The sequence below is a fragment of the Hippoglossus stenolepis genome, chromosome 7 (genome assembly GCF_022539355.2).
Source record: "Hippoglossus stenolepis isolate QCI-W04-F060 chromosome 7, HSTE1.2, whole genome shotgun sequence".
Classification (NCBI taxonomy): domain Eukaryota; kingdom Metazoa; phylum Chordata; class Actinopteri; order Pleuronectiformes; family Pleuronectidae; genus Hippoglossus; species Hippoglossus stenolepis.
Genome location: NC_061489.1, coordinates 1,968,246 through 1,986,298, shown reverse-complemented (window position 1 = coordinate 1,986,298; position 18,053 = coordinate 1,968,246).

Genomic DNA, 18,053 nt, shown 5'->3' with positions numbered 1-18,053 from the left:
AGGAGGATGGCGAAGCTGTCTTCTCTCATGGACAACCAGTCCCACCCCCTGCAGGACACCATCACAGCACTGGGCAGCTCCTTCAGCAACAGACTGATCCACCCTAAGTGTCTGAAGGAGAGGTATCGCCGGTCGTTCCTTCCTGTAGCAGTGAGACTTTACAACCAGCTCTGCTCCAAGTAAAACTACATGCACCACCATTATGGACTGCACTTTAACACTTCTCAATTGTGCAATATTCAATGTATTATATTCATTTGTCTATGCAATATATAAACGGTTCATGTGCAATCCATTCACTGTACATATTCTGAAACATAATATATTTCTTTAACGGTTTATTTACATTTATATTTTCTATATATTTTTTCTATATTTCTATATACTTATTTATATTCCTTCACCCAAGTACTGCATGCTACTATTTGATGTATTTTTGCTGGTGTAACATTGAAAATGTTCCCCATTGCGTGACAAAAAAGGGACTTTTTATTCTTATTCTTATTCTTATTCTTAATTGCTACAATTCTTAACTATTATAACTCTGCTATTGTGTGGGCAATTGAATGATTGAGTAGGGCGGCTGTGGCTGAGTGGTAGAGCGGTCATCCTCCAACCAGAAGGTTGGCAATTCGATCCCAGTCTTCCCCATCTGCATGGCGAAGTGTCCTTGGGCAAGATGCTGAACCCTGAATTGCCCCTCAGTGCTTTGAGTGGTCATCAAGACTAGAAAAGCGCTTTATAAATACAGACAATTTACCATTAATTAATTACTTGGAAACTAATTGCTACGAATAAAGGTGCTATGAGTTGTCTGCTTCTGAATGACTTGTTTGTCACTGTCGTCAGTGTTGCTGGTGCAAGGTAGATCCTTCACTACCCAACTGGTACTATAGGTCAGACTAATTTAAATATCTCTCAAAAATGGTCCGCTTAAACAACTGAGTCAGTGTACTGCTGAAAGGTTAGATCAAATAGGCTGATATATACAGCTTACATATGGTTTGCAATGTGATTTCAGGCTAATTTGGAAAAGTTTTTTGGGGGTATTTTTAAAATACAAAATTACAATTTTGTAGTTTATTTTGATACACTTACAATTCGGGTATTTTGTATTTAAAAATAAACACATTTGGATGTCTCGTTGCCCATCCATGGGTGTAGGTACAGTATATGCAGTGAATCCCTGCTCCTTTTTGACTCCGACTTGTTTGTGATGTTTTGCCTTTCTATCCTCAGTGTCTGTCTGTCAAGCTCGTCATGTAAATGAGCTCTCTCTATACTCTATATTGTCTGCTCTCTGTCCCACAGCAAGGTGGGATTCCTCTGTGGGGAATGAAGCTGCTTCACTTGTCAGCAAACATACGGGATCATTGCTTTGTACCGAAGCCCTGTTATCTCTGGCTGTGTGATAAGGAAAGAGTTTCCCTATCTGCAGGAAGAAGAAAGACGACCCTGAGGTAAACTCAGATTATGACAAGAATTTATCATTGCCATCGCTCCTATTTACATTGTTCCCGCTCACACTCACTCACGGAGAGAGAAGCACATGCACTGTTGTTTTAATGCTCACGTGTCTACACTGAACTTAGATCAGGCTATTAGGTGGATATTTTGACAATTTATTTACCATTAATAAGAAACTCCTTCTTGTTTGTATGTTCGAAAAACACAACCCTTTTTGATGTGGCGCTGTTTGGAAACAACATCTCCATGTGAATGTGCAAAGTCTATGCTAAAGTTTCACCTACCTGATAATATTATTTTTAAATCTCTAACAGGAGGAAATCCAAGTAGAAATAATGGCTGGGTTAGTAACTTTTTAACTGAACCAAACAATATGCAACCTTATTTAACTAGTGATCTTACAGCAGTGAGGTATGGTCACCTGCTAATGTTGGCTAAAATCCACTTACTTTATAAGTCAACTCTTTTAATGCAGATATATATAAATATGATTATACTGTATATCTACGCCTATAAGTAACAAATATGTTGCTAAAAATTCAAAAATTTGAAGTAAGTCCAAAACAGTGTCTTACATAGAAACCCTTATAAAACACATATGGAATTCCTTACAGAAATATTGCTGATGACCAGATCTGGTACACCGTCTTGCACCGATGACATTATTTGGAGCCAGATTCTGCACAGAAGTGATTGTGTAGTAGATCAGCTGTATCTATAAGACCTGTCAATACACCCACTCCACCAAAATGTATCAGAAACATGAACACTTGAACATACATCAGTGTGTTAAGAAATGCCTAAAATAACGGCATCAATATTCTGGAAAAAATCATTTGACATGTATTTTGTTTTTGTATGGCCCATGTCCCATCTGCTAATAGGGGGTGGGGTGTCTGACCTTTACTGCAGCCACACACCAGGGGGCACTTTAGACCATGTGTCCATCTACATTAAACTAGTAACAAGAACTGCTGTGTAGCCACCCTATTACTTCTAAAACTTCCATTTGATTGCACAGAGGCTGAGTGCTGGATTAAAAGATAGGTATTCATTCAGGATTTAAGATATTTGGGTAGTGCTGGTGCTGATATACTTACTGATTTGATCCCAGATTTAGCAGGGTCAGGATGTACCTGTATGATTTAGAACCAGTGTCACCATTACATACTTCATTCATTATAAAATCTATGTATAGGCTCCCTTCCTTTGTGTTGTCCACTTGGACAGTCTCTCTTAGTATTTCTTTTGGAGGGGACTCTCTCCCATATACACTGGTGAGCCTCAACATTAAAACCAAGAACTGCTTTAATGTGCAGCTTATCAGTTGTGCTCATTAAAATGTGTTCATTCTGAACAATCAGTATAATTATTTCAGTGATTATCCAATTCAAACTACATTGATCAGTTACATCATTAAAACAATTCACCTGTTATAATAATGTACCTTAAATTAAAATTGCTTAATTTATTATTGGACTCTTTCAAATTTTAAAAATAAAATATCGATATAAATCCAGTATCAGTTGGACTATTCTTCAAAATTAATCTGCTTTCAGACATGCACTGAACTCCGGAGATCCTCCGCAGTTTGTCTGAAGGAGGTGATCTGTGCAGGGAATCTCTGAAAGGAGAACTCTGTAGAAAGTCCCGACCCAAGTCTGTGGAGATTATTGAGGGCATAAAACATTAAACAAAATCAAATCAAGTGCAAATTGTCCACCTACCATTTATGATAGTTTGAGTAAATGGCAGTTATTACACTGTTGTTGTTTTTTATCAATTCCTGTGTCAGTACATATCTGCATCATCACTCTGTAGTTGACGCACACACACACACACAGCCACAAAGAAGCTGCTGCATACAGAACAGCCTTGGGGACCCCCTGTTATACAAATATTAACACATTTATTCTCTTGATAGTGGCAACAGAGACCATCTCTAAGTGTCAGCAAGCTTTTCTCCCAGCAGAGCGGCAGCAGTATTTGTATTCACGTTATTATCCTCCTCTTCCTTCGGGCCTCAGTCTGACCACCTTTCAGGGGTTTCTATGTTAAAAGAATTCCAGACAGAAAGGAGTGACCTTCTGCTCTAGTCTCAGCGCAGCACAGCGCCCACCAGACGGGGGAACAAGGGATTTTGTTTTAACTCGACACCTTCAAAGCTGTGACAGTTATGTATATGAGGCCTATTGATATGAATCTGATGCAGGCAAACATCTGTCACAGCTGTTTCTCCAAACCTTTAAAGCAGTTAATCTGGAGTCCAGATCGTTTTTTATTTGATGTTATCGGATGGGCAAAAACAAGCAGTTTGACCTGTGAGCTGAGGATTAAAGAATGGTTTCCCTGAGAAAACAATGAAAAGTCAAAAGACAAAAAGAAAAGGGAGGAAAAGCTAACTCACTTTCCCCAACTCTGCCTCTCAGTGTGACACTTTTTTGGGATTATTAAGACATCTCTGTGATTTCCCTGAAATATTAGGCTCTCTCCCTGCAGTTATTGATGTATTGCAAGGTCTGTTTTCATTGTAGCCTCGAGTAAAAGCACAGCACCCTCTCTTGCACTCTCAGTGGATTTATCATGGAGATACGCCGCGCTTTTGTAAAGACTGTAAATCATGGCAAAGCTTTTCCAATATCCTGTGTCTCATGCAGAGCAGGAGAGCCGAGCGTAATCATCGAGGTTGCAGAGAAGTTGAAGGATGATTAAGATGTTAAAGGCATTTGTTTGGATACACATGTACAGTTTGTTCACTGCAGGTCTTACAGAGGAGAGCTTAACTCAGACACATGAACTTCTCTTATGCGTAAAGGTCCCCCCCGACACGCACACACACACACACACACACACACACGAATGGACAAGCAAACAGACGAAAAGTTTGTTGGGCTGTTTGTTTTGCTTGGGTTACTACAGTAGACCAGCAATCACTTGGTTGTGAGAGCACCAACAGTCCCCACTACACACTAATAGGTCCTCCAGCAGACTGACATTGCACACCCCTAATTACTGAGAGAGAAGGAGGGGAACTCCACAACGAGCCTCCACAGCTGGTCATGTTTGGATAGGATCCACCAGTGCATCTATGTGCAGCATAGTATGAATGTGTGCGTGACTGGGTGAATGCAAAACTGTACTGTAAAGCGCTGACCTCTAGAAGGCTGTGCCGGCAGTCTATGATTGATGTGTGATAGAGGAAGTGCTTCTCATAGACGCACTTTATGAATGTGTGTGTGAATAAGTGAATGGCAAAACTGTACAATGGTTATCGAGACTAAAAAAGCTGCTATATGAATACATACCATTTACCATACGATCTTGCAGAGAGAAGCAAATGACTCTAAGGATTTTGACATTGTCTGAACTGTGTATGTGGGTTGTATTATCACTGAGATGTCAATAGAAAGATCTAGAAATAACGATTTTCAGGTGAAGATGCGTCCTGAGACCCCAGAGGGTTAATATGATAAACTTCTGCTTTTACTGTTGCATTTCTTGTATGTTTATTCATTTTAAAACTTATTTATTATCTGTAGTAATGCAGTAATATCTGCAGAATGAATACTTTACGTCCTGCCACTGCCTGCTGCACCACCGCACACCTGCATTCTCTGGAGGCTTTCCTGCTGTGTTCAACACATCTGAGCAGAGAAACTCCCAATGCATTGTTCATGGGTGAAAGGACACCTCTGGTGAAAGTCTGGATCCAATTCTCCGGAGTTCCTCTGGAGGTCATGTCTGAATATATTGTATATATTCTGCTATACTGTACTGTCACGGGCACGGCCCTGTGGAATGAGCTTTTGTCAGTCATCTTACAGGAGAAACCTTAAGCGTGTGATCTTTGACAGGAGGAGGTTTGGATTGAAGTTGGATTTTGATGTTGAAGCCCCGCTCTCTAATGCTAACTCTTGAAAACAGTTTGGTCAGTAATTAGACCAAATAAACTGTCAGATGTATTGAGCTGTAGAGAAGCTTCTAGTATTTACAGGTGTTGAAATATCAATTTATTGACGATAATCATAATCAAACATCAACAAATAAATACATTATTGACATCTCTGTCTCTTTCTCTATTTGAGCGTAGCAGAGATGAGTCACAGAGACACCTGTTGAAGGCCTGCAACTCGTTCTTTCTCTCCCTCTTTTGTTGACTCTCCATTCACTTGGAGTCTTATTACAGCCACAAGAAACAAGAAGCAAGAAACTGAGAAGCTGACATTTTCATCGCTGATCGTCTTTTCTCTGTTTCTGTATCAGCAGGACACACAAAAGAGTCACTAGGTGTGTTTGTGTGCGTGTGTGTCCATGTCACAAGTGTTGGTTACATGCAAGAGATAAAGATGTGAAACTGCAGCTTGCCAAGTGAATCGTAATATAAATTTAATGCTACCACAAAATAATAATGTTATACATCAATAGGAAAAGAGATCGCTCTGACCATCATCATCCATCTGCACATCCCCTTGTTAGTTATAGTCCATGCATACATCCATTATCTATACAGCTTATACTCTGAGGGTCACAGGGGGGATGGAGCCAATCCCAGCTGACACTGCGTTATGGCCTGGATAGATCGCCAGTGTATCGCAGGGACAACATATTGAGACAAACAAGCATTCACTCTCACATTCACACCTACAGAAGCAGAGTATCTGCACACGAACCCAGGGAGAACAAGCAGAAAGGCCCTGGCCGAACCAGAATTCGAACCGGTAACCTTCTGGCTGTGAGGAAGCAGTACTATTGTTATTAATTAGGGGTGCAACGATTAATCAACGTAGTCGACAAAAATCGATGACAAAAATAGTTGCTGACGATTTTAATAGTCGATGATTCGTTGGTTAAGTCATAGCGCGCATTTTTCGTGCCGTGCAGCTGAACTACACGTTGTTTTACCAGAGTTGCTGATGGAAGTAGCTGAGGAGTGAGCCATCTCGCTCCCTTCCTATCTCTGAAAGTCCACATGTGCAATGGTGACAAAGCATGGACCAATGGCGGCGTCCGTTGCAACACCATCGCGTACCAGAAAGTCAAAAGTATGGGAGAACTTCACCCTTAACATAGCCCGCAAAAAAACTACCTGCAATATTTGTAAGGCGGACCTTGCTTTCCATGGGAGCACGTCCGTTATGCACGAGCATTTGAAGAGGAGGCACGTTTGACATCGTAACGTAGACGATGCAGACTCGCCTCGGTAAGATAGCCTGTTAGCTAGCTTGCTATATAAACGGAGTAGTCTTGGCAACTCCCTCAATACCTGTGTGCAGGATCCTAGAATCCATTACAAAAATATGGTTCAAATATAGATTTTTTTTAAACTTTTTTTTAACGAGTTTAAAAGCGTAATGTTATCCTATTATTATGCATTCCGAAGAAGACTGTAGTTTTGTTTGTTGATGTTTTTATTACTGCTACTTTCCCTGTCCTTTTGTTTACAGAAACAATGGATACTTGATTTTTAATTTACTTTTAGTATCGGCACTTGGCCTGTTCTTGGTTCACAGGAAAAAGGGAAACTTGAATTTAAATTTATTTTTTATATTAGCCCTTTCCCTGTCCTTGGTTTTAAATGGACAAAGACTGGATTTTTCTTTGTTTTTGTATCAATAGTAGCCCAATAAATTCATATTTTCATTGTGAATTATTTTGGCCATGTCAATTGTTCAGAATCACTCTGACGCCAATAAGCTTCAGCTAACAGGGAACACAACATTCAGCTGACTGCTTCATATATATTAGCAGTCAGCTGACCCACCGTTTGACATTTTCTTTATTTGCTGTTTTTTTTCTTTCTTAAGTCACTGTTTTGAGATGTCTCAGCCAGTCATATATGGCAATATAGTACATCACAGTGGCATCATTATATGCTATCCCTAACTATCTAATTATTGCCATGGCTTGATATTGTAACAAAGTGACCCTTGGAATAATTCAGACTATAAAACACTTTCTTTTTTTAAATGTTTTCAATCTTGCGGCACCTAATTTTTAAATTTCTACAAATTTATGAGAAAAAAAAACCTTGGGTCTAGTGGCTCAGGCTGGCACATATTGGTTCGATCACTGAAAACGTTAGACAGCCAAACAGCTTATATACATAGGTGACAACATGATAATGTCAATGTTTAGACCTTGTGTCCATTAGATATTACACACCGATGTTGGAGGCCCTGCAGTGTGAATGGCATTTAGAAGGAAAGCCATTATAAGTGAGAGGTGTATTTCTGTGTGGTTCTGTGGACAGAGTCAACAGGAAGCTTATAGTATGTCCACAGAAGAAAATGAAATCCCTGTTCAGACAACAGCTCCCAGTGGGCGTCATGGCGTCTGGAGATACTGCTGCTCTCCTGCAACAAAGGAAGAGGAGGTGGAGGCGTAGGAGGAGGAGAATGAAGAGGAGGAGGAAGGAAAGGTCCCCTGAGTTAAGGATGTTTTCAATTTTAGAGAGACGTGATTTCAGCCCAACACCCTGAAGCTTTCAGTCAAAATGACAAGAGGCTGTGTGTGTGTAGTTGTGTGCATGGCTGACGGACACACACAGACACACACACACACACACAAAAAAAAAGAGCCATTTAATCAATCTCTTTGCTCGGGCCTCAAGCCTGCACACTCATATACATCAGGTGTGGCGTGTGCATACTTCATATCAGCCACTGTAATAGATTTGTCATCAGAGGTGAGCCCATGCTTCATATTCATCCCCAGCCATCGATCGGCCAGACGCCTGCTGCCCTGAACTTCCACTGGGAGCCACTCCATCTGAAGATGAAAGTCAGGAGCTTGTCACCCTGACACATTGGCTCTTAGAGAGATCAGCCAGCACCATAGAGGCTATTTTCTATGGCCACTCTCAAACTTTCTCCTCTCAGTCACTGCTGTGATGTATTAGCTGGATTTGACTCTAGACATGTTTTTTCCAGGTGTCTGTTTTCTTACTTTTTCAGTAGAACCTGGGTTAATATTTTTTAAAAGAGGGTAGCATTAATGGGCGACGGTTGGATTTTGGAAAGATAACATATGATATATATATATAGAATGATTCTAAGCTTCTACAAAGTCTATGCCTGATATCTTTAGCGTACTACAATTACCACAGTTAACCTCTTTGTAATGAAGTGCCATGGGGTATTGGGGCTTGCCAGTTCTTATTGCATAGTTGTTTGTTTTATTTGTAGATATATAACTATCTATAATTGTTTGTACTGACAGGAGTGTTAAATTATTGTCTTATTGTGCGTTAGGAAATTATACAATAATGGAACCAAAGAGGCTCAAGTATATTACAAGTCATTTAGCTCACGCTTTTATCTAAAGTGACTTTCAATTAGTGCATTCAACATCTATGAGGGGACATTCGAGGTTTAGCATCTTGCCCAAGGACACTTCGGCATGGTTTGGGATTGGAGCCACCAACCTTCTGGTTGGAGGACGACCACTCTACCCACATCAGCCACAGCCAACCAAGAATATATTCGCAAACAGTCGGAAATGGATATAGCGTCATGGACCACAAATGGTTGTAGCCATCGGTTGGGTAAAAAAGGTTCCCTCATCTTGAATTTAAAAATACAGACCTTGCATTTATAAAAGAAACTCATTTCAGAATTGAAGAGGAAGCATAAAAAAAGGAAATGTGACTGTGTGTCCTACAAAATCTACTAAGAGCTGTGGAGTTGTTATTCTTGGGAACAAGAAACTCAATCTTGTATTGCTACAACAGTTTAAAGATAATGCTGGAGGCATCATATATGTGGAGGAAAAAAGTGCCACTTTGTTATTTTTATGCCCCAAACAGAGAAGATCCAAACTTATTTCACAGGATCAGCAGATTACTGTCACTATGGACTGTCAGATTATTCTGCTGGGAGACATTACTCAGACATCAGATGACCACCTTGACTGGAGTACAAGTAAGATTAATTAAGACAACAGTAAGACTGGCTGAATACTCTCGAGATGGGACAGTGTTACATCCCCTTAAAAGAAGAACTGGTTCATTGTTTAGAAGTTTGGAGGCAGACTGGACTGGATTGAATGCATTTATATAACGCTTTTCTAGTCTTATCGATCACTCCAAGCGCCCCAGCACAAGTCACATTCACACACACTTTCATACAATGCTTCTATACACAGCACTTTTTCTATCTCACACCATTCATCCACAGCCTGCACAGCTGTCAGGGGCAATTTAGGGTTCAGTGTTTTGCCCAAGGACACTAAGGCATGCAGACTGGAGGATGCAGGGATTGGACCACAGACTGGTTCTGGTTAGGCTGACTCTACCTCCTGAGCTACAGCCAATCTAGAGAACAGAAATACACATTGTACCCTCACTCCAACAGAACCTACTCATGAATACATTATGTTTTGATTTATGGTTCAACTGTTAATTCAGTCTAAGATTGCAAGATAGGGGTAATGGCAATAATGGATCATGCATTGGCAGATTTACACATAGATTTAAATTCTGAAAAAAAGAGAATTGGGGAACATGCAGATTAAACACAAGTGTCTAAGTAAATGAATAATTTGCTTCAAGATTAATGGAGGATGCTAAATCATTTTTAGACCTAAATATTGAGACAACAGGAGGTTTTAGCACGGCCAGTATTTATTAGGGGATAATATATAGCTTGCTGTCCTTGGAAGGGAAAAAAAGAGCAAAGAAAGAATGTTGGCAAAGGAAATAGTTAAGACAATTATAGAAACACTTATAATAAATTATGAACAGGATACATGTAGGGAAATCTGTCAATTCAATTTTAAATAACATGAAATGTGGCCGAATATGAATGATTCAGACTCAAAAACTAAAACAAAATGGTGGAAGATTATTGGCAAGACAGCTCAAACATCAGGATACAATTTCATATCATCACAGCAAATCAGAAACGGTGAGAAACTAATTACATTATCTGAGGGCAAATGCAATTTGTATCCTTTTAAACATTCTTCTTATGTACATGTATACAACTAGCCCTGACAAACACTCAATATAAGAATAATACAAAAATACACACTTCCAAAAGAAAAGTAAGGTGCAGATATTCATGTATTGGAACCGATGGTGTATGAAACCTGGGAGGTAATTTCGTGTAAATGGCTTCCCAGGGGATTTTTATCACAACTATATAGCCTAGACATAACGTTTTCAAGAAGCACTGCAATGTGCATCACAGAGACTTTCAAACTGTAATATCCCAGCTCACTACCATCAGTAGGCCACTTTGTTTAGAACCAAATATCTGCAAAACTAGTGAAATTACTACCAGCCTCAGATATTACAGTTCTTTGTATTTAGTGATAATTGGCACATGCTAGCTTGCTAATATGTTAGATATAGTTTATTTTGTTATACCTACATTGTCAGCCTTATCATTTTGAACTTTGCAGAGCTCCTGTGACTGTAAACATTTATTCTTTGGAAATCATTAACAATCCTGTGGTAACACCAGAAGGCTCTGACCTTCTTCTCATTGTGTGGTGAAGGTGGAGGTGTTGCTACTGTGGAGGAGTGTGTGGTGCAGTGCTCGCTTTCCTCTGTTTAGTGGACTCCTTTGGATTCCGCCCTTATGTTTTAATTAGTCTCTTCCTTTCCACAGAAGATTTTCCTCAAGTGGCCATATGGGCACTAGAATTTAATTTGGACAAACAGCATGTACAGCATCTCAAGTGTGGGGGACGGGGCACTGTTCATTGATGCAGAGTGACAAAAGAGTCACATTCTTCCTATATGCTGGGATAGGATCAAGACCCTGATAACCCTGCACATAATAAGCAGTGAGAGAACATGGATTTGACTGATGGTTGGATGTTGTGTGGTTCCATGTTATTCCATGTTATTGAAGCGAACATCCCTCCGTGTAAGCGAAGGTGACACATAATATGTCCTCTTCATTTTGGCAACATGCTGGGTGAATCTGTTTTCCTTGTCCTCCTGCTGCTCCTGCTGCTCTTAAAGGAAAGAGGGTGAAGCATCAAAGGCCATGTTACTCATTGCTTACACAAAGACCCACAACAGCGTAGAAAGAGTCAAAGTCATGTCCCGTTTTTCATGAATAACCCAGTATCACATCCAATGTGTCAAGGCACTCCAAAAGGTTGGGTTTATGAAATATTTTATTTTCATGTCCGTCAAAAAACAAGGGCAAAATACCACATTTAATGGAAAAAAATTAATACAATTTGATACAACCTATTTTCCTATGAGTCACGACTGTTTGGTAATGTTTGAGCTTTATGCTTAATAGGTAAATTGATGTTTACCAAGGAGGTTATGTTTTCACCTTATCTGTTTGTGTGGTGATTGGTTTGTTTGTCACAAACAAATGTGCAATTTGATGAAACTTGGTAGAAGGATGGAACGAAAAGAACCCATTACATTTGTGAATCTGGATAATGTTCGATAGGGTACTTTTTTCTCATTTTTTATTTTTGGAAAATCTATCTTGGCAAAACTTCAGTCATGTATTGTCAGGAATTATGTTGTATTATATGTTGTATGATTAAGATGACACATTTATTACATTACATCAATCATTTTGTAATAATTTTTGTATCATCTCTGCTCTGGCCTTACACACTCAGCAGGCCATGTGGGAATGATAAGTGCCTGAATGTGCAGATGTCAGTGCATTTAATATCCATGTAACTTTATGCAATGTGATCCGATCCCTTAAAAAGATGTGGACAGTGCGAGACAAATGTAGTATTTGTTATGTCACTAGAGATCGGGCCTCAGTGTCAAAGAGTGGTTTTGACTTCGGCAAATCATTTATTTATTTTGCACGGAAGAAGATTTCACCTGAAGGCGACATGATATCAGAGCTGACAAGCTGAACATGGATGTGCCTTTTCAGATAGAGGGGACCAGTATAAGCTGTTTGAACTAGTTAAGCCCGGAGCACTGTGATGTGGCAAACCCACTATCAGATGTGCATTACACAGGAAACATTGATTTTCTCTTTCCTTCCAGCATCATCTTCGGGGTTCTTTGTTCTTTTTAGTTTTTTTTGCTTGAATAAGCTGGTGTCATGAAGCTACAAGCAGCTTTTGAAAGGTGTTTGCTATTTTCATGTTTTCTAAGCCCTCACCATGTGTCCCTTTAGTGGATCTGTCCCTCCCAGCCTGAGCTTTAATGCTGAGAGGTTTTTCACATCCATGTCCAGTGAGGACTTGATCGGTGGGTATGGAAATGGAAATGATAATTTTGGAAGAAATACATTGTTTTTTTTTTGCTCCAATTTGTTTTACTTAATTGAGTTCTACTTAATAATCATCCTCTCATACTTATCCTGTTTCCTTATAATATCAAAAATAATGCATTGTTCATAGTCTCGACATCCATACAGGAGAGACAACAAATAGGAACTGTTATCAGCTAATGCAGCATGATGTTTCATGGTTCCAATTAACCAAGTGTAAACAAATATGGAGATAAAATAATGGTATAGCCCACAGCTTACTCAACATCTCCATGGCAACATTATACAGCGATCACCTCCAGCATTAAAACTGGTAACTGGTTTTAAAGTTGTGGCAGATTGGTGGTGTGTTTTGAAAGAGTCAACACCTACCAACAAATTCTGCCTTAACAATCCAGATTCAGCCAAACACATTTTTTTATATGGCCTCATGGTTAAGTTCGACTGTGGAGCTGGATTGTGTCTGACTGCAGGCAGTCTGCCTTGGGAGTACAAACCAAAAACAAGGACTCAGGGATTGGGGGAGAGGAGTCCCTGCAAAAGGTTTTCCTCAACAATACCAGGAAGTTCAAAGAAAAACAAGTGGCAGAGCAAATATCCCAGGTTCCCCAGTCGGAGCCTTTTGCTCGAGGCAACAGCAGTGCCGAGATCTGGAGAACTAGAGAGCTTTATCGATTTGGACATTCCTTAAAGGTTACACTGTCTCACAACTGCCTTCCCTGCAGACAAACAGAAAGAGAGACAGAGAGACGTCCAGGAGGGCCCGCCATAAAGCATTGCACGCAGGAGTATTTTGGGGGTATCTTTTAATTTCATGCACGACAGCTCTCACATTTGTTTCTCTCCCTTTCCTTTTTGCCTGTTTTTTTCCTTCCTCTAATGTTCCCCACCCCCCTACCCTCTTCCCCTTCTTTTCATCTCCAGGGTTCACATTCAAATGACGCTGCATCCTGAGCCATCCGGATGGGACCGAGGCACGGAAAAACAATGTTCATTTTGAGCCCTTCCTTTGTAAGTGAGCGCGCTGCACTTCGGCCTTATGTAAGCAATTTATTCTGCATTGCTGATACAGCTGAGTGATGTGATGCAGCTCATACACAGAAATTACAAGGCTTTTGAAACTTGGGCTGATAATAACCTTCTCCGAGTTATGGTCTCTCCTGAGTTGTATTCTCAGAAAAAAATAAGCAGAAAGAGAGAAAAAAATAGTGACTGATACGTGAGAGGGAACTCGCACAGTATGCTGCAGAGCTGGGGGCGGGGGGGAGGAGGGTTGTATATGTCAAATGTGATTACAAGAAAAAAACAAAGTAATTAAGCATAGCAACTTTGGCTGGAAATTCGAGGCAAACCTTTTGACTCGGAGAGCTGCCAAATCAGCCTTAATTTACTCTCCAGTCAGTCAAGCAGGCTGAGGAGGTCGCCGGGGGTTACAGCAATAAGAAGTTGGACTTTAAGAGGCATGCTTGACCCTCACCCCTGTGAGTCCACTCAACAGCCTTGGGTTGTTTCCAAGATTTACGTGTATCATTCACAGGGAGGTAGGTGAAGGAGAGGAAAGTGAAGAGAGTGTCTTACAGAGAAAGCTTGGCTACCTCTTGTGTGGCGGTAGGTTGTGTCACTGGATCCTTGTTAACAAAGCCTGTTATGAGGCTTAATTAGTGCAATATGGCTGGACTGATTGCTCCACACAGGGTGGTGAGCTCAAATTCCAGTTTCACTGTGCTTATCGAAGCCAGCACATGGCCTCTGATAGGTAAGGTTTTCTCTTTGTTCGCCTGTCAAGCTCATGCTGAAGGACCTCCCTCCGCTGTCTGCCTATCAAATTTCGCTTTAGGACCCCCCTCAACTTTGCCTGTCAAATTTTATTTTGAATGTCACTCTGGTGCCCTGGGTTAAATGCTTCAACAGAGCCAGCATCCAAACAATCTGCTTGTCACATGAAGCCACGACAAGCGTGTGGCTCCTCTTTACCACCTCCGTCTGCCATAAAAACAGATAGCAGCAGTTGTGCATTAAGATAAACCAGACAGTTGCTGTGCTTTACCAGGCAGTAATCCCACCGCTCATTTTACCCCAGCATTCGGTCTACCGTACACCCTGCAGGTCAATCTCAGGCCGCTTCCCACCGGCTTCCCTTTTGATCTCCTCCGCTGCTTGATGCTGCTGCTTTGTAATAAAGCTGCTAAACCGCAGTGTGAGCCCTCACAGCCGCAGCATTGGCTTCGGGGGTAATTGCGCTGGAGTCCTCAGAACGCTCCAATTCCCTTAATTATTAACGAGTGTTATTGTAAATTATGGATTATTAGCTCCCCTCCACGACACCGAGCGGCCGCAGCGCTGCCTCGTGATGCCAGTAAAATGCGGGAACAGGTGAGAGGAAGAAAAACCGACTGAGAGAGGGAGATAAATAAGGACAAAAACCACACCATGGAGGAGAAGAATAGAGGTATGGAGAAGCAGGGCTAAAAGGAGGTAGATAACATCTTGCAATGGGATCACACCGGCTGCTACTTACATCAACATGTTGAGATTCCAACCAACAAGTACTCAGTATACTGCTGTATAATTACATGAGCGTTCATGGGTTGGACTGTTGTGGAGATGTTTATGGATTTGATCTATTTTATTTACTTAGATGTCCCTTTTCTTTTTAGTCTGTAATCTAGTTTGTTTTGTTAGGATATAATAGACAATTGGAAAGGGGTACAATGCATTTGCAAGTGCATTCTAAAACTGAGTTGTGTGAAAGTGCAAAATTAAAATACATTCAACCAATAGAGAAGTTCCACATATAATATATATTGATTGTCCACAAGACAATCAATATTTCATTTTGCAAGGACAGCTGAGATTTAGTGATGGCAAGACAAGTATTAACTTGTTATCAACGTATGTCCAGATCACCTGTCCAGTGTCTCTGATGCCCGGGCCACACTTGCTGTCTAGCTTGCTTTTCATTTCCGAGCACGTTAACAGATTAGAGCTGCCACGCCGGCTGTGGTTCAGCCGCACTGCTCTTCCAGAGAGTCAAGGTCTTGCTGATTTCCATGTTCCGCGCAGGTCGCAGCAGAATAGACAGATAAAATGATCTTTCACCACAGTTTCAATGCAAATCTGTTGGATATGTCACGAACATAAATATTTGCAACACATCCTGTAGCCTAACCGTTTGAAAATGAAAGCACTCAGTTGACTGAATCCATCCATTTGTTTTTAAAAGGTTAATGTGAAATATTTGCAGGAGTGGAAGATGCACAGCTTCAATCTGTATAGTACTGGTATTTAATTGAGTACCAAAGACTATACAAGGAAATACAGTAGTTATACCACAAACCTAACCTGTTATTATATTAAAAGATACTGTAAAGAACTTCAGGTGATGAGCAGTAGTCTCTCTCTCATTTGCTTGCCCCCCCTTCTCTCTCTCTCTCTCTCTCTCTCTCTCTCTCTCTCTCTCTCTCTCTCTCTCTCTCTCTCTCTCTCACACACACACACTCTCACACACAGACACACACTCACTCACACATTTATGGCCATTTTCAAAGCAAACCAGTTTGAACAGCCGTGACACGCAGCAGAACCGCGGTGCAGCCGTCTTGCTGTGCAGCTGCAGCCTGTGGCCCAGGCATGATGCATCTGCTATGACGTCTGCTTGAGATCAGCCTTCTCCAGAAAAACTTCATTCCATCACTGTGCAAGATTTCCCTTTGATCCTAATTGCCCAAGTTTGTCTTTGCATTTCATTGTGAGACACACATACAGACACATAAACACCTAGTTAGTTCTTCTTTTTTTCTCAGACAACTTTATTCATTGATGGTTATTGGGACAGGATTATCTATAAAGCACCTTTCATACACAAAGGTAGATTCAAGATGCTGTACATGCACATTAAAAAAACAACATAAAGACAAATAAAAGAAAACTATTTTCAATTCAAGAGGATTTCAACAAATAAGATTAAACAACAGATGACAAACCTTACCTTTAAGACTGCCTCATTTCACCATCACACACACACACACACACACACACACACACACACACACACACGCTGTCACTGCTGGTAAAGAGGGTTTTGGAAAGGAGCTGGGTGCAGGAAGGAGCAGCGAGCTGCCAAGGCCACCCTGGCTCCATTTAATCATGCGGCTGTTCCACTGTGCACTGCCCATCACAAAAACTTTGAAACAAAATTACTGACGATTCACTTACGTGATTTTAGCTGACAGAGGCTTACCAGAATGCGCATGGATGGCGTGCATGCATGTATTTTTTGTGTGTTATCACTGCCAAACCCTCCATCTGTAGATCAGGGCTGAATGTGGAACAGAGTGGGTGGGTGGGTCAGTTACAATGGGAGATGGCATGCAAAGTCTTTGTCATCAAATCTGTATGAAACACTGAATATGGATTTGTATCATGTATTTCAGCAGCAGAGATATTCTTACAGAGACGCTAACTGAGTACAGTTCACGCTGACTGCAAATACAGCTCAGTTCCTACAGAGAGATGATGGCTTTGTGTGCGTGTGTTTGCATGTTAATAGATTTATCTGAGTGTTGTGTCTTTGTCTAATCATCCAGTGTTTTGTTGGATGTTGGTGAACTTAAATTAATTTTGAATTGGTGTTTAATTTCCTTTACTAAATTGTGATGAAACCAAAACATTCATTTTTTTTTATTGCTGTTATCATCTTCATGCACAAATCCAGCCTTTGTTTGAGTTGCCTCATTGAGTGTACAAATTAGCTTCCATCATCTCAAGAATATCAGCACCAATCAATTCACTTCGCTATTTGGAGTTTGAATCCACCATATATGCTTTGAATTCCAATTTCTTAAGCTATTACACAGGCTTGAGGCAGAAAACCGTCTCGAAACCCTTTGACAGTAAGACTCCTGTCAAAAGCAAGAAGAGAGAACATATTATGTGCTCTTCAGTGTCTTACGTGGGTCCTGCTGGCTGTAACGATATGGAACTCAGCCCCAAATGCATTCTGCACATCACTCTGTAATGTGGTCACATATTATTCTAAATGCAACATCTATGACAAAAATCTAAATGAGCAGACTGCAGCGTACTGTTCGGTTCACTGGATGCACATGAAAGGATGAGGCTGACATTATTCTACAGTTTTATTAGTGGCAAAAACCTGCTGCTGAATAACACGTAAGACGTAACCTTGGTTATGAATCATGACCTCAGGGTATAGATGTAGCCCACAGCTGTCATCATCCACAATATGATACATGCCTTTTCCCTGTGGTTTGAGGGAATGACCGGTGACAGAATCACTATGTAACAGTGATGTACTGATGTTTTGCTCAGGCTCTCAGAATGCAGAATTTTGATCACCTGCTTTTATTAAAA